The sequence below is a fragment of the Myxine glutinosa genome, chromosome 1 (genome assembly GCF_964187855.1).
Source record: "Myxine glutinosa chromosome 1, kmMyxGlut1.1, whole genome shotgun sequence".
NCBI classification, from domain to species: Eukaryota; Metazoa; Chordata; class Myxini; order Myxiniformes; family Myxinidae; genus Myxine; species Myxine glutinosa.
The window spans coordinates 146,076,723-146,100,450 of NC_136261.1; positions in this window are offsets into that span (position 1 = coordinate 146,076,723).

A 23,728-nucleotide genomic window follows, 5' to 3' on the forward strand; every position below is an offset into this window, starting at 1 on the left:
CATGGGAGTGAGTGCTATTCCAGAAATCTTCTTTCTCAGTAGATTGAGAAGAGGCTCTAAAGAAAGAGCAAACAATAAACCAGAGACTGGGCACCCTTGCCGGACCCCTCTCCGAACCTTGATGGGGGGAGCCAGCACATTATTAATCTTAATTAAACTAAATACATCCGTGTATAGCAAGGAAATGTAGGAACGAAAGTTTGCTCCGAGGCCGCATGCCTGTAATACATGATGCATAAACTTATGGTCGATACTGTCAAATGCCTTTTCAAGATCAAGCGACATCATTCCAAAGTCTTCTTTAACACGGTTACCATCAATGAGATCTCTAATTAAAGAAATATTATCATGGATGGATCTTCCAGGAACACAGTAACTCTGTTCTGGCAGTACTAGATCACCGATAACCTTTTTTAGTCGATTAGCTAGTACTTTTGAAAAAAGCTTGTAGTCTGTGCACAGCAGGGAGATCGGTCGCCAGTTCACCAAAAGTCGGGGATCTTCAGTTTTCGGGAGGAAGCACACTACGGCTCTTCTTAGACTCAGCGGCATTATACCAGTCTGTATAGAAGTGTCCAAAACATTCAGCAACTCAGGGCCTAAAAGGTCCCAAAATGTCAGAAAGAATTCGGGAGGTAGACCGTCAATACCCGGAGCTTTCCCTGAATCCATGGCAGCAAGAGCACAGGTTAGCTCAAGGAGGGTGATTGGTAGGTCAAGCTCCAACCGTTGAGCCTCAGTTAGGGAGGGGAGGTGAGAGGTTAAATCCATCATTGTATCATTACAAACAGTCTGCTCCTCAAAAAGTTTTGTAAAGAATTCAATAATGTTTATTCTAACATCATCTTCGTTGACAACAACGTTGCCTCTTGAGTCCAAAACAGAAGAGATTAGCCGTGATGGCTTGCTTAAGGATTCTAAATGAAAGAAAGACTTGTTTGGGGTGTCTGATAACTTTACATTCTGTATTCTAAGTCTAATTAATGTTCCGGCTGCTTTCTCTTGAACTAACTCCCTTAAAAGAGCTTTCTTTACAAGCAATAACCGGTAATTGGCGTCATTGTTTTCATGAGCCAATTTATTCTCCAAATGTAGAATATCCAATTCCAACCGGGCCATTGTAATGTGCTTGTCGTTTGTGCTGTGTGATTGGAAACATTGACAAAAAACCCGAATTTGAGATTTCATGTTATCCCACCATATGCTGGATGAAGAAAAGGAAGATTTCTTTGCTACTAGACTTGCCCAGAAAACACGAAAGGCTTCCTTAAACATACCATCTTCTAGAAGTCTAACATTAAACTTCCAATAAGCGCTCCTACTTGCGGGTTGAGGAAAGGAAAGGTTTAGGGTTACCATATGATGGTCTGAAAACACGGAAGGAAAAATATTTGAAGAAACCGCAGTATTTTTAAAGGGTACGTTGATGTACCATCTGTCAAGCCTTGCCAAGGATACTCGACTATTGGCGCATCGACACCAGGTGTACTGGGATGTGCTTGGGTGGTGCAACCGCCAAACATCAACGAGGCCCATTGTGCTAAAAAAATTGGATAAGTGTACATGGGACTCAGGATGGGGTTCGGCAGAATTTCTGTCAACCGATGGGTCGAAGGTGCAATTGAAATCACCTCCGACACACACACAATGATCAAAATCAACTGATCTTAAGTGATTTATCATTGCGGTGAAGAAGGACTTACGCTCTACGCTATCACTTGGCGCATACACATTAAAAATAGTGTAATGGAAGTTATGGCTTACTAGTTTGAGAGAGCTAAGCCGACCATTTATTACCTCCTGAAAATGGCATGACTCACACACGAGGCCTGGCTTCAGCAAGAAGCCGATTCCAGCAGATGAAGCTGATAAATTGCTGAAATAGCATTGGCTCTTAAAAAGTTGATGCCAGTTATGTTCCACATTTGGTGTGATGTGAGTTTCTTGAAGTAAGATCACATCCACCTTTTTCCGTTGAAATATGTTTTTTACTTGGACCTGGCGGAGGTGTCTAGCACCACTACCGTTAATATTTAAGGTTGCGAGTTTTATAGTTTTCATCCTGTATTGATGAAATCAGCCTGTGGCTGGGAACACTCTACACCTGCACGTGTGATGAATTTTCTTAACCTGTGGTATTGTGACTTATTCAGGTCGAATTGTTCAGGCGTTTTAATTATGGATTTTGCAGTGTGGATGAATGCAGCCAAATCGTCAAAATGGTCTTTAATGACTATGTTACGCTGTCTGTACGTTTCGGCTAGAAACGACACGATGTGTTGGGGGGGTATCTGTGACTGAGATGCTGATGACTGTGACAGCTCAGTCACTTCCACCTCGTCCTCAGACTCTGACAGGTCTGATAATGTCCCACCTGGATCTTGGGCCTTACTTGCAGCTCTCACAAGCTCCTCTGGAGGCATCTCCTGAGATTTCGTTGGGTACTCTGGTGCACACTCACGAGCAGACTGGTGCTTACTTTCTTTATGTGTGCTTTGGCAAATGGCTGCAGATCTCTGCGTAGCCGGGGTTACGATTTCTGTTTGTGAGACAGAGCAATTTGTTTGGTCACCAGTCCGCTCAGCTACTGGAGGGGGGACCGGTGGGGCTTCGCGTTCAGGCTCAAAAATGGCCGCATTGTTCGGATCAATGTCGGCTTTATTCTCAGAGCTTGGGAAATCAGTAACATCTTCTTTACCACTTTGGCGTTCGATATTTTCGTTTGCTGTAAACGTTTTGCCCTCTTTTGCAGAGACAGTGTCTCTGCCCAAGACAGCCTTCTTTATCGCACCATCGGGGCTATTTGTTAGTGGTGCTTTCCGTTTTTTGGTCAGTATGACAAGTTCTTCATTCATGGGTTCGTCAGCAGTACTAGCATCACCAAGTGCCATCTCACTGGGTTTGGGTAGCACCGGGGCGTCGGGAAGCACGGTCGGGGCGTCGGGAAGCACAGTCGTGGCGTCGGGAAGCACAGTCGGGGCTTCGGGAAGCACGGTTGGGGCTTCGGGTAGCACGGTTGGGGCTTCAGGTGGCACGGTTGGGGCTTCGGGAAGCGTAGTCGGGACCTCGGGAAGCACAGTTGGGACATCAGGAAGCACAGTCGGGGCGTCGGGAAGCACGGTCGGGGCTTCAGGTAGCACGGTTTGAGCGCCAGGAAGCACGGTTTGAGCGTCGGGGAGCACGGTTTGAGCGTCGGGGAGCACGGTCGAGGCGTGAGGAAGCACGGTCGAGGCGTGAGGAAGCACGGTCGGGGCGTTTTCTTTTTTACAGCCCACATTGGTGTGTCCCAATTTGCCGCACTTCGTACAAGATGCTTTGGGACAAAACCTTTTAACGTGTCCGAAGGCTCCACAAAGGAAGCACGTTAAGGTGCCTGACGAAGCGTACATTTGATATTGACGATCATTTACCGAAATTTTAAACGAGATGTTTAGTCCTGTATCGTCGCCGCGATCAGGAAGCACCATGAATACTTGTCTCCGGAAACTCATAACATGTTTCACTCGTTCATCCCGACATCCCAGGGGAATCATCGAGATTCGGGAAACAACAGTTCCATACCGGGTCAGAACAGCCATTAATTTATCATCTGTGATAAACGGAGCGACATTTGAAATAATAACTTTAATCGCCGGTGTGTCCATCGGGGAAACCATGACGAACTGCCCACCTTTCAATGACAGACCGGTACTAACAACATCATGCACGAACTTCTCGTCCGACACGAAAACAACAAACTTTTGGTTCATCCGCGACGCGGCGCGGACATTTTCATCGCCGATAACATTCCCTACAGCTAGGATAATGTCCTCGGTAGGAACACCTTCGGGAGGGACACACACGAAAGCATGCTTCCTTGTTAGGGTTTCAAACCCTTCCTGCCGTGCACGAACACTCGCCATAACGGCGATGTCTCACCTTTCCACCTTGACCAGGCGGAAAGGACACAAAATAAATAAAGTCGAAATGAAATAATGAATAATAAAGTTCACACGACGCGAGTAAGGTAAACAGCACCGACGGAGCAGGTAAACTGAACCGAACGGGTCTGCTCTCACCTTTGGGCTCTTCTCTCACTCTCTCTGTCTCAAGGGGGGGAAAGGGATACAGGTGGTAAAGAAGGACACGACAAAAGCGCGATAGGAAAGGAAGGAATGGGGGGGGGGGGGGACAACACAACACAAGCACGGAGCTACAGCACACGAACACCAGTGCACGCCATCTTGCCACGCCCAACACATGAAACGCCAGCAGGGGGAGAGAGAGAAAGAAAGAGAGAAAGAGAGAGAGAGAGAGAGAGAAAGAGAGAAAGAAAGAAAGAGAGAGAGAGAGTGAGAGTGAGAGTGAGAGTGAGAGTGAGAGAGAGAGAGACTTTTGTGCCCTTTTATTATAAAAATACAAGCAATTCCACAAAGCGGTTGTAAGCAAAGCAACCAGTTTAAAGAAACATTTCGTAAGGATCATGAATTCACCAAAAGGAGCAAAGGATATTTAAAGGAAACCAGCAAGTATAAAAATTTTACAAACCAAAGGTGAAGACACAAACAAAACCACAAACAATTTCAAAGGAAATGCTCATGCAAGAGCTATGACCACATCAAGAGCAAAATTAAGCGTTTAATTAAATTAAGCGAAACATTGAGAGAGGGAGAGAGAGGGAGAAAGGGAGAGAGAGAGAGGGAGAGAGAGAGAGAGAGAGACAGAGAGATTTCATTCCTTTTTTTGAAGGAAAAACCTTTTCCACCAATGCAGACAGGCAAAACAAAAAATATTTACAGGTCATGAGAGCATTTCTACAAATACAGACAGTGAGAAAAAGAAAACTATGGTTACAAATCAAAACAGACAGCAAATAAAGTTGATATATACAGTCATAAAAAGGTACCATTTCGAAGCATTTCACATTACACCAAATAAGAGAGCAATGCTATATTACAAGTTTAATGTAAGGACTCCGTCAGTTAAACTGCACAAGGAACGCCGAACACACCATCGTTTCTGGAAGTCCCCACAGTTATCAAAAGACAATTCCAGGTTCAGCCGAGACGACACCAATGACCTAAGAAAGACTACAGCGTCATCCACTGGAACAACACTGTTCCGGATTTTCCTTTTCCTGGACACATATATAGCAAGTTTTGCCTCAGAAATTAAAAAGTTGGCTAAAAAACATTCGTGCCTACATCTGGGTTTAATACTAAAACCAAATATAAAAACACAGTGTGTAAAAACCAACCCCAACCCTTGAATGACATGCGATAAAACAGTAAAAAGTGGTGTCAATCTTGGGCATCCAACAAAGGCATGAAAAAGAGTTTCCTGGGCATCACAAAAAGGGCACTTTTCAAGGACATGTGGACACATTCGGTGTATCAAAACGTTTGAGGGTAAAATGTGATGTGCCAATCGCCACTGCAAGTCTCCGGAGCGTTTGGCAATGGGTACCTTGTACATAACAAGCCAGTTTATCGAAGTAGAATGAGTAGTCTGGAGCATTCTCCTCCAGTGCGCTTGTGGCTCTGCAGGTCTATCAGAAACAAGGGCTTTGACACACATGCCATAAACAGAGGATTTTTCCATCAACTTAAAGGAGGTGAAACCTTGAAAAAGAAGCAAAAGCTCTGGAAAGGGGTGTTGGGATGAGAGAGGGCCAGCTTCCACCTGTGGAGCCCATTTTAGCTTGGTTTGCTTGAAAAAGCGCAGAATCACAGAGAATATCCTCCCAATGACCCGAATGGACCTAACTCCAGTGGCAACAGCGACGTCAGCAGCTGGTTTCCACTTGTAAGGAGGAGGGGTTCTAAAATCTTTAACCTTGGTGCATCCAGCATCAATAAACTTTTGCATAAAAGTACGATCACTGCAGACCCCTTCAAAAATGGGGTTTAAAAAAATTGGCTCGTTTAAGAACATTTCAAGAGAATAATTACTGTTATCACGGCGAACGGTAACCGCCTGCCATGCCTCCAGCACACTCCTGTAGAACAGGGGGACTGATGCCATATCGACTTTCTTGCTGCCAATAAGGAACAGCTCCTGATCGTAGCCGAGTCTCCCTGCCTGCCGAAGCAGGCAGTGAGCCAATGCCTTCCACGGGACGTCTGTGTACAGCAGTCGACGAAGCGACAGGAGGCGAAAAGCCATAACTTTACTGGTAATGGCAATCAGACCCTGTCCTCCTTCAGCAACGGGTAGGTTTAACACACCAGGTTTGAGCCAGTGCTTCCCCCCCCAAAAGAAGTCAATAAAAATAGATTGCAGTTTTTTAAGAATAAATTCCGGGGGCTGCAGTGCCATAAAAACGTGCCAAAGCATCGATGCTGCAAGGTTATTTATAATGAGGGTTCGGCCCCGATAGGAGAGTTGGCAGAGTAAGCCCTTCCATTTTAGCAGCCGCCTCTCAGTTTTAATTATGAGAGATTCCCAGTTTCTCAAAATGAAGTTTTCGGTACCAAGAAAGACACCAAGGTAAAGAACGCCATCCCATGCCCATTCGAGTTGCTCCGGCAGAGTCGGAGGAGTGGCGCCATTTTGCGGACCAAGGTAGAGAGCTCTGCTCTTTTTCCAATTCACTTTTGCCGAACTTGCCAAACTGAATTCATGGACGCATTGGACCAAGGCCAAGACGTCCTCATCCGAGTGAACGATTGCACAAAGATCGTCTGCATAAGCAATCACCTTGAACGGGTTCGCAGTTGGTTGAGGAACGAAACCGGGAAGACGTGCGCGCAAACGAACGAGCAAAGGCTCAATCGCGAGGGAGTACAGGAGGCCGGAAAGAGGGCAACCTTGACGAATGCCTCTACTAGCCGGGAAAGGCTGACATAAAATGTTGTTAACTTTTGCTAAACTAAAAATGTTATTATACAGTAGCTGTACGTGAGAGATAAAAAATTCACCAAAACCAAACCCCCGTAAAACAGAGAAAAGATAAAAGTGATCGATGGCATCGAAGGCCTTTTCTTGATCGAGGAACACCAGACCAACATTTCTTTGTTCGAGAGAGCAGATATCAATCATGTCACGTACAATAAAGATACTGTCGTGAATTGACCTTTTAGGGACACAGTAAGATTGATCTGGGTGGATGATCTCCCCAATCACGACTCTGAGCCGGTTGGTGAGAGCCTTGGAAAAGATTTTATAATCCACGCATAGCAAGGATATCGGACGCCAATTTTCCACCCGATGCAGATCTCCCTTCTTGGGTATTAGGGCAAGCACCGCTCTACGGCAGCTGAGTGGCAGTTGGTTGAGTCGTAAACTGTCAGAAAATATTTCCAACAGTTCCGTCCCAAAGAGATCCCAGAAAGCTTTGTAGAACTCTACGGGGAGTCCATCCAAGCCAGAGGCTTTTCCATTTGGCAAGGCTTGTAGTGCAACAAACAGTTCCTCCATAGTTATCTTTCTGTCCAGCTCTTGACGTGCAGTAGCTGACAAGGTGGGCAAGGACGCGGTTAAAGAATGCACCATTTCGTCATCAATGTCTTTCCTACAATACAGATCAGAGAAGTAATCTTTAACCAGGGTTCTAATGCCCTTGTGATCCTTTATCATATTGCCCTGCACAGTCCGTAACAAGGTGAGCTGCTCGCTACCCTTTGAAGTGTGTTCAAGTCGAAAGAAGAAACTAGAAGGCACGTCCAGATGACGCAAATTCTCCACACGGAGACGAACCATGGCACCTCTAGCTTGTTTTACACATAGCCTGTTGAGAATAGCTTTCTTTTTGGCCAATGAAAGATTCGTTTCCATTGTGTTGGAAGGTGACAGATGGCTTTGCAAAGCTAAAATTTCTTTTTCAATAACACTTTTAAAGAGAGACTCATCTTTTGTACAAAAGAATCTATACTGCTGACAAAAGGTTTTAATTTGCACCTTGGCATTATCCCACCATTGATTGAGGGAAGAAAAAGAAGGTTTCCGCAAAAGCAGTGTACCCCAGAAAACCCGGAAGGCTTTAAGGAAAGCTTGATCCTCTAAAAGGTCCACATTAAAAATCCAATGTGCAGCTCCATAGTTCCGTATCGGAGAGAGAAGAGAAAAGGTGACCATGTGATGATCGGAGAAACCGATTGGTAAAATTAGCACATTGCCCATCATGTTAAGAAAGTTACTATTTATGTAAACACGATCTAGCCGAGCGAAGGAAAGCCGACCGTCAAGACAGCGACACCATGTATACTGGCGTATGAGGGGGTTGTGAAGTCTCCACGCATCAACGAAAGAGAATTTAGATAAAACCCTTGCCAGTGGGATGGTACTAGCTAGATGAGGTTCTTTACCGTTCCGGTCCATGGCAGAGTCTAGAGTACAATTAAAATCCCCACTCAAGCAAACAAGATTATTAAAATCTGCATGAGTGAGTGATGTTTCTAACTGTGTGAAGAAGGTGACCCTGTCAGTGCTGTCACTGGGTGAGTAGACATTAAAAAGTGTGTGCCTGTAACCATTGAAGGTGAAAGACACAGAAATTAGATACCCCTTAATTATGTCTTCAAAAACAATGTCAGTTTGGAGGAAAAAAGAAGATGAGAAGAATATAGCTACCCCGGCTCTAGGGCAAGCCAAGCTACTGAAAAACCATTGGCCGTTCATCAACCTTCGCCATTGGCTTTCGCACGAAGGACTGCATCTCGTCTCCTGTAAAAGCATGACATCAATATGCTTTTCCTCAGTGAGTAATTTCACCTGGGTCTTGCGCAATGGGGACCGCCCCCCATTGATATTCAAGGTAGCTACAGAAAAGGTCATGTGAAGAAGAAGGGGAAGGGGTTATATAGCGGAAGGTTGGTCTACTTGTAGCTCTTCCTTCGCTTTGACGATGTACTTCTTGAGGCGGAATACTTCTCGTTCCCCAACTCCGAACTGGCTGGACTTCAGGACGAGATATTTCGCGGATGTTATGAAGATTTTTAGGTCTGGAAAGAAATCTTTCACCTTTACTCGCCTCTTCCGAAAAGTGTCTTTCAGGAATTTTAGAATTTCTGCAGGTGTGATGCCCGGGTCACCCTCCGGCCCATGAGACAACAACACTTCGTTCCAAGCCTCGATGCTGATGCCAGACGTGAGGGATGAGGCTCCATCGGAGTCATAGTCCAATTGATCAGCGTGAGTCTCACACTCTAACGATAAAGCAGGTGCCGGTGCAGCAGATGCTGTGTGTGCCATCCCCTGAATGTCTGCAGGTTTTGGACACGTCTGCAAATCAGACAATGATGCAACAGGTGTTGCGAGATTCACCTCTTCATGACCCGCTATGGTCATGCCACGCTCCGGAATTATATGAGGCGTTTCAACGACAGAACTTGTATATGTCTTGAGGGCACAGCCTGGGACATCCTGAGGCACAACCTCCTCAGGTGCGTCATGCCCAGCTGATACAGAAACTGCGCATTCCATGTCTGCGCAGCCCGGGACATTCTGAGGCACGACCTCCTCAGGTGCCTCACGCCCCGCACGGACAGAAACTGTACATTCCGCACAGCCCTGGACATTCTGAGGCACGACCTCCTCAGGTGCCTCACGCCCCGCACAGACAGAGACTGTACATTCTATGTCAGCACAGCCCGGGGCATTCTGAGGCACGACCTCTTCAGGTGCCTCATGCCCCGCACAGACAGAAACTGTGCATTCCATGTCCGCACAGCCCAGGCCATTCTGAGGCACGACCTCCTCAGGTTCCTCACGCCCCGCAGAGGCGGAGGCTAAAATGGGCTCTGTAGGTCCATTATTGTCATCACAAGCAGCTCTTTCACTCTGATTCATTAATTCTTTATCATCATCAGGAGTTAAAGATGCAAATCTATTGTGTAAGGCTATGCCGGTAACACAAGGAGCCACCTCAGTGAGGGGTCCATTGTCGCTTCCAGTCAACACAATCTTTTTTGAATCCCTCGTTGCTGCTTCGTCATTAACGTTCGGCCGTTTGTGCTTCTTCCGAGCAGTAACAACAGTGAAACCTTCATCATTCACGGAGGAATCCCTCACTGCTGCTGTCGATGTCGACGGCTGATTGTCCACAGCATTACCAGGTGCCGCCTGTTTAGGCGTGCCCACGGGGACAGTTACCTTCGTGCAGGTATCTCTCGCTGCTGCCGCCGATGTGGACGGCTGATCGTCCACAGCATTACCAGGTGCCGCCTGTTTAGGCGTGCCCACGGGGACAGTTACCTTCGTGCAGGCACCTTTAACATGTCCGTGTTGCCCGCAAATGAAACAGGTCGTCGTTTCGGTCGACACATATATTTGATAGTTATGACCATTGAGCGACAGCGTCATGGTCGCATTAAGCGTCTGAGCATTGTCTTTGAGGATAATATAACAATGACGCCGGAAGGTCATGATGTGTCGGAGCGAGGCGTCTGCTCGAAGTCGCAGGGGGATCATCGATATCCGGGACACGACGGTGCCGAAACGATTAAGCGAAGAGACAATGTGCTCGCTCTTTATAAACGGCGGTAAGTTCGACAAAATGATTCGGACCGCCGGTGTGTCCATCGGACTAACACTTAAATAAATGCCCTGGGATAAGGACAAACCGTGTTCCACCACCTCATTAACGAGGTGTTCCTTTGATACAAAAACCACAATTCTGTGGTTCATCCTGGAGGCAGTGAGGACATTATCCAGGCCGACAATGTTACCAATACTGGTTACCACGTCCTCGACGCTCACTCCGTCAGGCGGGCAAGCAATAAGCCCGTGTTTGCGAGTCAATGACTCATACCTGCTATTGTGCAAACGAACGTTCGCCATAGCTAAAAAATAAATGAAACTAAAGAAACGGTTTCGAAATAAAATAAAAGAGAACCTGTCGCGAGCAAAACCTGCAGGCGAAGGTAAAATGAAAAGAAATAGAATAAGGGAGCCGATAAACGACGATGATGAAGAACACGGCAAACAGAGCACAGGCCCGAAGAACACAAGGTTCTTTAGGACTCGCACCAAACTCACCGTGCGCGCTCTCTTTCTCTCTCTTGTCTCAACAAAGAAGGAAAAACACGGGGAAAACTTCACAAGCACGTACAAGGACACAGAGGGAGTGAAATGGGGGATGGGAAAGGCAAACAACACAACACAGTACTCACAGCTCCTCACACACAGCAGCCATGATTGTCACACCCACGCACGACTCACCAACGACCAGCAGGGGGCGCGAGAGAGAGAGAGAGAGAGAGAGAGAGAGAGAGAGAGAGAGAGAGAGAGAGAGAGAGAGAGAGAGACTTGACTTGACTTTTAAGGTCTTTTATTACAAAAGTATAAAAAAAAGCACAACAACCAAGTAATTCAATGGCAGTCAACAAAATAATTAAATCAAGGAATTGAAAAACATGACATTAAATAATAATTAGAGCAGCAAAAAAAGTTCATCTCCCTCCACCTTGCACAGGATTTCAGCTTTACACCATTTTTGAACAAAGTGATCAAGCCGAGAACTCTCTCGGTAAAAATTGAATTCAATTTTAAGGCGGGCAGACACAAGGCCTTTAAAGGCTAACAAAATTCTGCATTCCGGTGAGCTTGTCCCAGAGACCCGACTCTTCCGCGTAATATATATCGCGAGTTTCGCCTCGGCAAGTAAAAAGTTAACGATTTGAGAACCGACATTCTCGTTAGACACAGGCATGCAGTACACAAAAATATAAGAAGAAAAACAAAAACCGAAATTCTGAAAAACATATTTCAGGAGTTGAAAAAGTGGAGCCAGCCTTTGGCATCCGACATATGCGTGGAAAGTGTCCTCGGAGTGATGGCAAAAAGGGCAGTCATCAGATGTCACGAGGTTCAGTCGTTTAAGAAACGCGTTAGAAGGCAAAGAATAGTGTGCAAGCCTCCACTGTATATCACCGGCACGTTTAGACACAGGTGACGCGTACATCGACGACCAGGTAGGAGAGGATGGAGCCCCTGCAGGTAGAAGCTCTTTCCAGTGGGTGGTCAGTGGGCTATTGGGGTTAGCAGAGATGACAACATTAAGACATTGCATGTACAAAGTAGCCTTTGCACAGGCTTGTAGAGGCTTTGTGGAAGGAGCACCAGAAAAACAAAAATCAGGGAAGTCAGGGTGCATTGTTCTTGTGTTCTGAACATCATGCAGTAGAGGCCATGATAAATTAAAAGAGATGAACACTTTAACAATGGAACGAAGAAGTTGTCCAATTAGTCGGGCTGAAGTAACATTGCAAACTTCCAAAATCTGGTTAGGGGTCTGCCATCCAGAATAAGTATGATTAACAAAATCCTTGACAAGGAAAAAACCAGATTCGATAAAGGATTGAATTAGGGACCTACTTTGGCAATCATGGCAAAATAGGCTGTTGTAGAAAACGGGTTCACACATTAAATTCCAAAATTTGTATGTACCCTTGTTTCGTACTGGGAGGAGGCACTGACCGGCATTCACGAGACTTCGATAAAAGGAGGGCAGCAAGGAGATGTCTATTCGCTGCAGATCGAGTAGAAAGAGCTCGGGGCCACACCTGAGCTTACCCGCTTGCTGCAACAAGCAAGAAGCCAGGGGCCGCCAAGACAGGACTTCCTTGTAGAGAAGTTGGCGCAAGGTGGTTAGTCGAAAAGCCAGTATTTTACTGGTAATGTCCACAAGTCCTTGACCTCCTTTATCCAAGGGGACACTTAGAAGATCAGCTCGGAGTCGGTGCATACCATTCCAGAAAAAATTAACAAGGATACGCTGCAAGTTAATGACTAGCGATTTGGGCGGTTGTAAGACAGTCATCCGATGCCAGAGTTTGGAAGCAGCCAAGTTATTAATTATCAGCACTCGACCTCTATAAGACAGTAGGCTGGACAATCTTTTCCAACAATTAAGGATATGTGAGGTGTGATCAACCATCTGATCCCAGTTCTTTAAGGAAAAGGTCTCATTTCCAAGAAACACACCGAGATGTTTAACACCATCATACCTCCACTGCAAAGCATTAGGCAGGGAAGGTGGGGTAAATAACCCAGAAGGACCAAGACACAAGGCTTTACTCTTACTCCAATTGACAGTAGCAGAGGATGCCAAATTGAATTCACATAGAGCACTTGTGAGGGCAGCAATGTCAGACTGAGTGTTAACAATCACACACAAATCGTCAGCATACGCAAGCACCTTAACAGGATTAGCAAGAGGTGTCACCAAGAACCCAGAAAGTTTGTGGCGTAAGTGAATCAGCAAGGGTTCAATAGAAAGTGAATACAGGTACCCGGAAAGAGGGCAGCCTTGTCTAATACCTCGCTGAATAGGAAAAGGTGAACATAAACTGTTGTTGATGTTCACCAAACTAAAGTTGTTGTGATACAGCAGCTTGATACAAGAAATAAAGAAGGAGCCAAACCCGAACCCCTTCAAAACTTCAAGTAAATACAAATGGTCAACACTATCAAAGGCCTTTTCCTGATCTAAAAAGATCAGCCCGGTGTTAACATTCTGACAATGACAAATCGAAATCAAATCACGAACAGAAAAAATATTATCAAATATCGATCTGCCGGGAATACAATAAGACTGGTCGGGGGATACAACGTGCCCAATTAAGGTCTTTATGCGATTAGCGAGTAACTTAGACAGGATTTTGTAATCAGTACAGAGTAGAGAGATCGGGCGCCAGTTCTCAACAAGTTGAAGATCTCCCTTTTTAGGGATTAATGAAATGATGGCACGTCTGCAGCTCAAGGGAAGTTCGCCAGTTTGTATACTTTCTATGAAGACAATTAGTAGACATGGTCCCAGCAAATCCCAAAAGGTGCTGTAGAATTCCACTGGCAACCCGTCTAAGCCAGGTGCCCTGTTGGTGGGCAAGGTCTTTAAAACACTAGTGAGTTCGTCCAGTGTTATTTCACCTTCAGCAGTCGAATTCTGTGTCTCAGTAAGTGTAGGCAAGGATGCGGTAAATGAATGTATGTGGTTTGAGAAAGTGTGCTTAGAGGAGTAGAGGTGAGAAAAGAAAGTCTTAATAGTAAGTTTGATGTCACTTGGATCAGTCAAAATCCTTCCGCCAGCAGAACGCAAGGACAATATTTGTTTTTGTTTTTTTGAGGCAGTTTCCAGCTTGAAGAAAAGTCTGCTCGGAGTATTTAGTTGTTGCAAATGAGTCATTCTCATCCGAAGGAGTGCACCTTTTGCACGTTCGGCCAGTAATTCATTTAACAGGGCTTTCTTTTCATACAGCATCTGCTGCTGCCCACTATTACAAGAGGATGACACTTTGTTTTGCAAGTGAAGAATTTGTGTCTTCACCAGATCTATATTTACATCATGATCCCGAGTACTGTGTCGTGAGAAATTTTGACAAAAAACTCTAATTTGAGCTTTAGCGTTGTCCCACCACTGACGTAAACACGAGAACTCTTTATCCATCGTGATGTAATGTGCCCAAAAGGCCCTAAAGGATGCAACAAAGAATTCGTTTTGAAGAAGAGTTGTGTTGAACTTCCAATAAGGGCTCACCACCTTTATGAGTGGCAACTGAAAATGCATAGTGATGATGTGGTGATCGGAAAACCCAGATGGGAGAATAGAGGTGTTTGAGACGAGGTTGAGGAAATGGTCAGAAACGTACAATTTATCAAGTCGAGCTAGCGACACTAAGTTGTTAGAGCAGCGACACCAAGTAAATTGTTGCTGCATCGGATGTTGCAATCTCCAAATGTCTGTCAGCTTGAATCTTGAGATTGAGCGAACGAGAGGTCTTGTACTGGCTGCATGTGGCTCAGCCCCATTCCTATCAAGGGAGGGGTTAAGTGTGCAATTGAAATCTCCTCCAAGACATAGAAAGTGGTCAGGGGGAACACCAGCAAGATACGAGTCGAGACAGTCAAAAAAGGAAGATCTTTCAGCATTTGTACTTGGTGCGTACACATTGATTATTGTGAAAAGCTGCTGACCAACAGAGAAAGTCAGCGAGGCTAAATATCCCTTCACAATTTCTTTAAAGGATACCGAAGTCAAGGGAAGAGTTTGCCGAAAGAAGATGGCTATCCCAGCAATTGGGCTTGATAGATTGCTAAAGAACCAATGCCCTTTGAGAAACAACTCCCACTCAGCTGAAGAACCTTCGGTAGAATGAGTTTCCTGCAACAACAAGATGTCAACCTTGTTGCACTCGATTAGTTGTTTAACTTGCACTTTACGAAGAGACGTGCGACCACCGTTGATATTAAGACTGGCAATGCGTAGTTTCATTGTGATGGGGCACCGGCAGGACATCAGCCATTGTCTTTGAGCTCGCTCCGAGCACGACTTAGAAATTTCCTTAACCGGTGACGTTGAGGGTCTGCAACGTTGTACCGATCCGGTCTAGAAATCATTAGTCGAGCCACTTGAATGAAATCTTCTAGGACTAGAAAATGGTCTTTAATTTTGACCCCCTTTTTGCGAAAACTTTTGTGTAAGAAGGCGTGAACGGCATCGGGAGATACTGAGGAATCAACCTCAAGGTTGTGAGGAGGGACATCGCTGCCTGTGTCGCTTAAGGTCGAAGCAACAGAAGATGTTCCATCAGACTCGTAACCCATGCTGTCAACCACAAGTTCCTGCGGTTCTTCAGGAGCAATTTGTTCAGATGCTGCAGGTACAGCCACCTCCAGATCACAATCAATTTGTACATCCGGTGCATCGATTTTGACTGTGGCATCTGTGCATGGTGGGGGTTGGGAGAGGGTCTCATCGACTCCACGAGGGATCTCCGGTTCATCAAGCACAGTGGGAGTAACAGTTTCAGGTGTACTCACAACAGGAGTGCAGGGCTGCTCAGGAGGTGAGTCTATAGGAATGGGTTCAGGTGAGTGTTTGGCAGGTGTTCTTACCGCTTGCGCATAGGAAGGAGACCTCTTGGGTTTCACTTGATTATCTAATTTGGTATCAATTGCTCGCTTCTGTGCTTTATTCCGGGTTACAACTGTGAAACCATCATCTGCATCATTCGTCCCTCCTGGGTGAGCATCTTGCGAAGGAAGTGATTCCTGTCCCTCAGGTGAAGAAGAAGAGTCCCGTCTTTCAGGCGTAGGAAGAAAATCCTGTCCTTCAGGTGGTGTGGTGTTCTGATTGGACGCTGAATTGGCATCAGGGAGATTATTCGGACAATCCCTCCGCAGGTGTCCATGCTGATTACAGGCATAGCACGTTAACACCTCTGTTGTTGCATACATTTGATAATTGTAGTTATCATGTTTTATCGTGAATTTAACATCAAGGTCACGACGGTTTTCGTTCAAAATCATAAATAATTGACGTCTGAAGGAATAAACGTGTTTGTAACGATCGTCACGGCACCGTAAGGGAACCATTGAAATGCGGGACACGACTGTGCCGAAATTACGAAGAGCAAGCTCGACTTTTTCGTCCTCCAAAAATGGAGGAATGTTGGAAACCAGAACTTTTACTGATGGCGAGTCAAACGGTGAAACTGGGACGAAAATATCGGGCTCGACGGATAAACCCGATTCCACAACACTCGCAACCATTGCTTGTTGTAGCACGAAGACAACAACTTTCTTGTTCATTCTCGAAGCTGCAAGAACATTTTCAGCTCCGATAATTTCACCGACGGCGATAATAATCGCCTCGACCGCAACATGAGCTGGAGGGACGCATGTGAGGCCATGCTTCCTACTTAACGATCCGAACGCGGTACTGCGAGAACGGACGCTCGTCATGCCGGCCTGGGCCGTGATAAGGATGGCGACGGCAAAGTGAGAATGTAGTTAACTCAAAAAAACAGTTCTCGTCACTTTACACGAAGCGATAAGAACATGCGGATGCAATGGAAGGCAACAAACTCACTTACCATCACCCACCGCATGCGCTCTGTCTCTCTCTCGTCTCAAGAAAGGGAAGGGAGGGAAAAGGTAATACAGGGGAAAGGTTTGAGCACAGGGGAGGAAACACGAATACGAATGAAGTAATGATATGAGAACAACAGGGGGGTCGTGGGGGCGAGGGAAAGGTTGAAATAATAAGGGAAAACAGCCGGAACACTCGACAGCCAGAGCAACTCACACCTCCCCGAACTGCACAACCGCCATCTTGCCACGCCCAACACACGAACGGCCAGCAGGGGGAGAGAGAGAGAGAGAGAGAGAGAGAGAGAGAGACTTTTGTATCTTTTTATTATAAAAATAGAAAAAGAAAACCCCCAAATAGGGGTCACATTGTCATTTCAAGCAGAGAAACAAACAAAAAAATATTAATACAGTAAAATACAGTAAAAATTATGCACAAAACATTTCACAAAACAGTAAACGTTTCTCCAGGATTTTACAAATGACTTCTTTCACGCACCATTTGGTCTCAAACTGTGGCAGCCTTCCTGTTATGGAGAAAAAGGCAAAGTCTAACTTTACACGGCTCGTCACAAGATTTTTAAACAAGAATAAGGCATTTTCCTCATTAGCTCCGGGATCATCAACTTTTCTTTTTCTTGATTTATACACTGCCATTTTTGCCTGTGCAAGCAGGAAATTACCTAACACATCATTCATATTCTTGTGTGAGATGTCTAAGCCATAAATGAAAACACAAGTGTTGAAAACCAAGCCAATCCTGCCAAAACAATTCTTAAGAAAGATAAATAAAGGAGCCAACCGTTGACATTCAACATAAATATGAAAGAGGTTTTCAGGTCTTTTACAAAAGGGACATTCATCTGCTAGGAGACTTGAGAAGCGGTGCAGCAAGTGGTTAGAGGGGAGGATCCAGTGTGCAAGTCTCCATTGGAGGTCACCATGTCGTGGCGGCACAGGAGGATGATAGAATCCTTTCCAATTAGGAAAATATGGGGGGGAACAAGGTAAGAGGTCTCTCCATCGAACCCTCCGCTGTGTCATTTGCCCTTGCAAAAGGAAACTTACGCAACCCAAATAGAGGTCTTTTTGTTTCGGAACCCCATTGAATCCTATGCTAAAGGGGGTACACGGAGGAGAGTTGGCAAGAGAAAACTTGCAAATAAGTTCAGGAAAGGTAGCAGGAGAGGCACCTTGTTCGTTGTCTGCTTGGACTTGCTCCCAGTTAGGTGCAAGCTGTACATAGGTATGAAGCACACAGCGTAGCATACGTGCCACAACTCTGGAGGATCGCACGCCAACCAGGCTTGCCAATGCATCAGCTCCGATCCAACTGCCACTTGGGCTTAAAAGATCGGCGACCGATTTTATGTTCTTCGCGACAAAGCGTTGAACGAGGCACCTATCAGCAGGCATATCATGGAAAAATGAATTGTAAAACAAAGGTTCCATCAAGAACATTTGCTTTGTGTATGAATGCGTAGCTCTTGTTGTTGTTAGAGTTCGCCATGCGTTTAGTACACTTTGATAAAACCTGGAGAGGGGAGACATATCAAGATGCGAGAGATCCATCAAGAATATAGCGTGGTCATAGCCTAGTCTCCCCGCCTGCTGCAAAAGGCGACGAGCGACGCCGACCCAAGGTGGAGAGGGGTGCATGTACAGCATGCGTAGAGCAACCGAGAGTCGAAAGGCCATTAACCGGCTCTTTATGTCAACCAGGCCTTGGCCTCCATCGGTCAGTGGCAAGCTGAGGACCTCGGGTCGCAACCAGTGCTTTCCATCCCAGAAGAAAGACACAAAGCACTTCTGGAGCTGTTGAAGCAACACTACCGGAGGGTGCAGCACAAAGAACCTGTGCCATAGGGTAGAGGCCACCAAACTGTTGATCACCAAGACCCTTCCACGATAAGACAGTTGTGTTATCAGATTTCTCCATTTTTGCAGTTTCCCTTCAACAAGATCCAACAGACCAGCCCAATTCTTTGCTACTGTGGCGTCATTACCCAAGAACACTCCAAGGTATTTCACGCCATCAGTGGCCCATGCAAGAGGAGCAGGAAGTTTGGGTGCCGAGTGACATGACGGACCAAGCCAAATGGCGCTCGTTTTCTCCCAATTCACTTTGGCTGAAGAAGCCTTTTCAAACACGGATAGACAATAACGGACAACGTTAATGTCATTGAGGTTCCGCACAAAAACACACACATCATCAGCATATGCCAGCACCTTAATGGGCCGTTCAAGATGAGAAAAACCAACCCCGGTTAGTCTAGCACGCAAATAACCCAGTAAGGGTTCGATGGAGAGAGCATAGAGCAAGCCAGAGAGGGGGCAACCTTGTCGAATTCCCCTGTTGACAGGCAAGGGTGTAACAAGTCCATTGTTTATCTTAAGCACACTAGAGATATTGTTATACAGTATCTTAATGTAAGAAATGAAGGTCGGACCAAGTCCAAACCGTTCAAGCACTTTGAAGAGGTACCGATGATCGACGCGGTCAAAGGCCTTCTCCTGATCAAGGAGAAGGAGTCCCAAATCTGTGGGGTTTTCTTTGCACAGTTCAATCATGTCTCTTACGAGGGAGCTGTTGTCATAGATGGAGCGCTTGGGTACACAATAACATTGGTCTTCTTTCAACAATGAGGAGAGATGAGGAGTAAGTCGCAATGCCAGGGCTTTTGAGAATACTTTATAGTCTGTGCATAGCAAAGAGATTGGGCGCCAGTTTTTAATATAGAGCAAGTCTCCTTTCTTTGGAATGAGGGTGAGAATAGCCCGTCGGCAACTCTGAGGGAGCTCTCCAAGCTGGCAGCTTGCGTTCAAGGTGTTGAGGAGTTCGGGACCCAGTAGATGCCAGAATTTATTATAAAATTCAGTTGTGAGTCCGTCCAATCCGGGCGCTTTCCCAACAGCAAGGCTGTGCAGAGCGGCGCCAAGTTCGTCCAAGGTAATGGGCCCCTCCAGGTAGGAACGTCCACCCTCACACAACACTGGCAGCCCTACGGAGATAGAGGCGACACTGACGGGATTTATTTGCTCCATCGAGTATATTTTCGAGAAATATTCCTTTGTGAAAAGTTTAATAACTGATTGGTTGAAAGTGATGGATGAGTCTGCCAAACGCAGTTGAGAGAGCTGTTTGTTCGGGAGGCGTTTCTCTAAGGAAAAAAAATACTTAGTTGGTATGTCTGTCTCGTTAAGGTGCTGCACCCTCATCCGAACTAGGGCACCACGTGCATTCCTCTCAGTTATTTCTTTCAATAAAGACTGTTTTTCGGTTAAGGCTCTTTGCACATTATTATTTTGTCCTGTGACCCTCTGAAGATGTAAAATCTCTGATTGCAATAATTTCCTTGCTTCATAATCAGCCCTTTTTGAGAAGCTCTGGTATTGTTGGCAGAAGCCTTTGATTTGGGTTTTTACTAGATCCCACCACACCAGTGGGTTAACAGAACAGCTTAGCTTCCGTTCCAAGAGATCTGTCCAGAAAGATTCAAAAGCCTGAATAAAGTTGAAGTCTTCTATTAAACTATTGTTGAACTTCCAGTGAGAACTCCCTGGACACGGTTTCGAGAGTTGAACGAATGCTCGAGCTAGGAAGTGATCGGAGAAACCGGAAGGCACGATGTCAGATTTGCAAACTCCATGTAACAGGTGAGAATTTACATAAATGCGATCAAGCCTCGCAAGTGAGATGTGGTTGTTGGAACAACGACACCATGTGTAGGATTGTTCGGAAGGGTGTTGCAAGCGCCAGACATCATGGAGATTATATTTTGCGATGATATTTGCAAAGAGTTTTGCGGTACATGGTTGAGGTTCCGGCCCGTTTCGGTCGCATGAGGCATTAACAGTACAGTTAAAATCGCCACCAATAATTAGACAAGTCTGCAGATCCAGTGTTTGGAGGAACTTTCTCAGTTCAGCAAAGAAGGAGATCCGCTCACCATTTTTGCTTGGAGCATACACATTAAGGATTGTAAACTTGACCTGATTGAGATAGAAGGTCACAGAGGCAAGATGGCCATCAATGATATTCGCAAATTGAAGCGAGGATGGTTGGAAATGTTTCCCTAAGACAAACATGATTCCTGCCTTAGACGAGGAGCTGTTACTAAAGAAACACTCCTTATCCATAATGAGCCGCCACTGGGCCTGAACAGATCTGACAGCGTGGGTCTCCTGCAACAACGCTATGTCGAGACCGTTTGCGTTTATCAGCTGCTTGATCTGGATCTGGCGGAGTGAACTTCCACCACCATTGACATTTACTGTTCCAATCTTGAAACTCACCATGAATTAACTTAGAGTCTTTTTCGTCTTGGCGATCAATTTTCTTAAACGGTGACAATGTGTCTGAGGAAAGTTGAATAAGTCAGGCCTGCGTATAATAGCCTGAGCACACTCAAGGAAGGACGGTAAATCGGGAAAGTATTCTGTTAGGTTTATACTGCGTTTCCTGTACGTATTTTGCAAGAAAAGTCGTATTTGTTCAGGGGAAGTAGGACCTAGACTGGTAGGTTTCTCCATTGCTTCCACCTGGCTGTTTGCTTCCTCCAGGTCAGATTCGTCGGAGTCAGTTTTAATTTCCGAATCACACAAGCTTGTATAATCCTGCATGTCGCTGCTGTCATCAATATTGGCACACGGACCTGCACTAGTTGTAACATCTGTGTGCTCTCCCACCGTGGGAACATTGCTTTGAGGAATAACAGCAATAATCTGTGGATTTTGTGAAACAGAAACAGCATCAGCAGATGCAGCGATGTTGCTTCCCCCGACTGCAACAACCTCCGATGGTGTGGCGGTATCTAGCAGAATAGGAGTCTCTTGCAAGATATTGATTCCTGCGATTCCAGCTTCACCCGGTGATGAAGTGAGAGCAGTAACTGGGACAGTTTCGCTATTTTCTGCTGGCGGGAATTCAGCATCATCATGCTCAGGATTAACATTTTCCAAAGTGACAGCAAGTTCATCACCAGTGGCCTCGGCAGGTTCATCACCAATGGTCTCAGCAGGTTCATCACCAGTGGTCTCGGCAGGTTCATCACCAGTGGTCTCGGCAGGTTCATCACCAATGGTCTCAGCAGGTTCATCATCCATGGTCTCGACAGGTTCATCACCAGTGGTCTCAGCAGGTTCATCACCAGTGGTCTCAGCAAAATCATCAGAGGACTTTCCAATAGCCGAGTCCGTAACAGGTGAGACGATTCCATTTGATTTGTTAACAGGTAAACCAGTCCCTGCATGTGGAACGTCTATGTCCTCACATGAAAGGGGGCCGAACTTGTTGGCTGTAGGTACAGGGTTTGTCCCAGGTAAGCCTTGTAGAGTGGCATCGGTCACGACTGGGGGGGTGTTACCGACAGGTTGCTTATTGTTAAATGCTGCCTTTTTCTGAGTTAAATGACCGTCGGGAAGGGTCTTTCTCTTTCTTGACGGAACAATGGTGAAACCATCCCCGACGTTCGTTGTGCTGTTTGGATCATCGGGATGGGAAGGCTGAGCGTTATTGCCGGACATGGAAGATGTTCCCTTCACAGCCGAAGCAAAAGATGAAGAAGAAGAACCCTTGTTGTTTACGTGGTTTGTCCCATCGTTCGACGAAGCCGTTTTTGGGCAAGAGCGTTTCAGGTGTCCGAATTTACCACATTCAAAACATTTCAAGGTATCAGTGGTTACGTATAATTGGTAATCATGATTATCAATTTTGAATTTCAAAACAATGTTCAGCGTTCTTTCGACGTTAGAAGGAGGAAGTACAAGATAAGCTTGTCTCCTGAAAGACATCACATGTTTAGCCCGGTCGTCCTGGCAACGTAAAGGTAACATCGTGACATGCGAAACCACAGTACCATAACGAGATAGTTCGGAGACCAGTCTCTCGTTCTTCAGGAATGGAGGACAGTTCGAGATGATGACCTTAACGGCTGGAGTGTCGAGAGGGGACACGAGTACGAAATGTCCGTCATCTGTCGATAATCCTGTACGTACAATCTCGTGAACCAGTTCAGCCTCGGATACGAAAATAACGACACGTTTGTTCATTCGTGAGGCCGCGCGAACTTTATCAATACCGATTATGTTGCCCACAGCGATAACGAGGTCTTCGACACTGACCTCGTTCGGTGGGACACAAACAACGCCATGTCTACGAGTTAACGCTTCATATGCTGCGTAACGCGAAAACGAGGTCATAATTTACAGGGGACGAGGGGGGGGGGTGGGACAGGGGACGAGGGGGGGGGGGGACGAGGGGGGGGGACGAGGGACGGGGGACGAGGACGGGGGAAGAGGGACGAGGGACGAAGGACGAGGGACGGGGGACGGGGGCGAGGGACGGGGGACGGGGGGGGGCGGGGGGGGGGGACGAGGACGGGAGAGTGAATATCGCTCTCGAACAGTGATTAATTAATTACGAGCCGAGACAGATTTTCAAAGGCGAAAAACAAACACAGCTGGTGGAGAAAAAGCGATCAGCCGGAGGACGGGATGGGCCGCCGATTAATGCAAAAGTTATCCACAAACAGCTGCGGGCTCTCTTTCTCTCTCTCAGAAACGGAAAAGGAAACAAAGGACACGGAGTGAATATAAATACAAACGAGGTAAGAAAAGGGAATCGAGGAGGGAAAAGGGAGGCAGAGGGGGATGGGGGAGGCCGAAGCCCCGAAGTGTTGGGTCTGATCAAAGGGGAGGGGTTGGGGCACAAATGCAGAGTAAGGATGTAAAGATAAACGAACAGGGGGAAGGAAAAGGTGAGATACGACGTGGAAAGGGACAAAAGAGTAGAACAGCAGAGCAGCTCGTACCTCACCACACATGCACAGCCACCATCTTGCCGCGCCCAAACACACCGACAGCCAGCAGAGGGCGCGCGAGAGAGAGAGAGAGAGAGAGAGAGAGAGAGAGAGAGAGAGAGAGAGAGAGAAGAGAACAG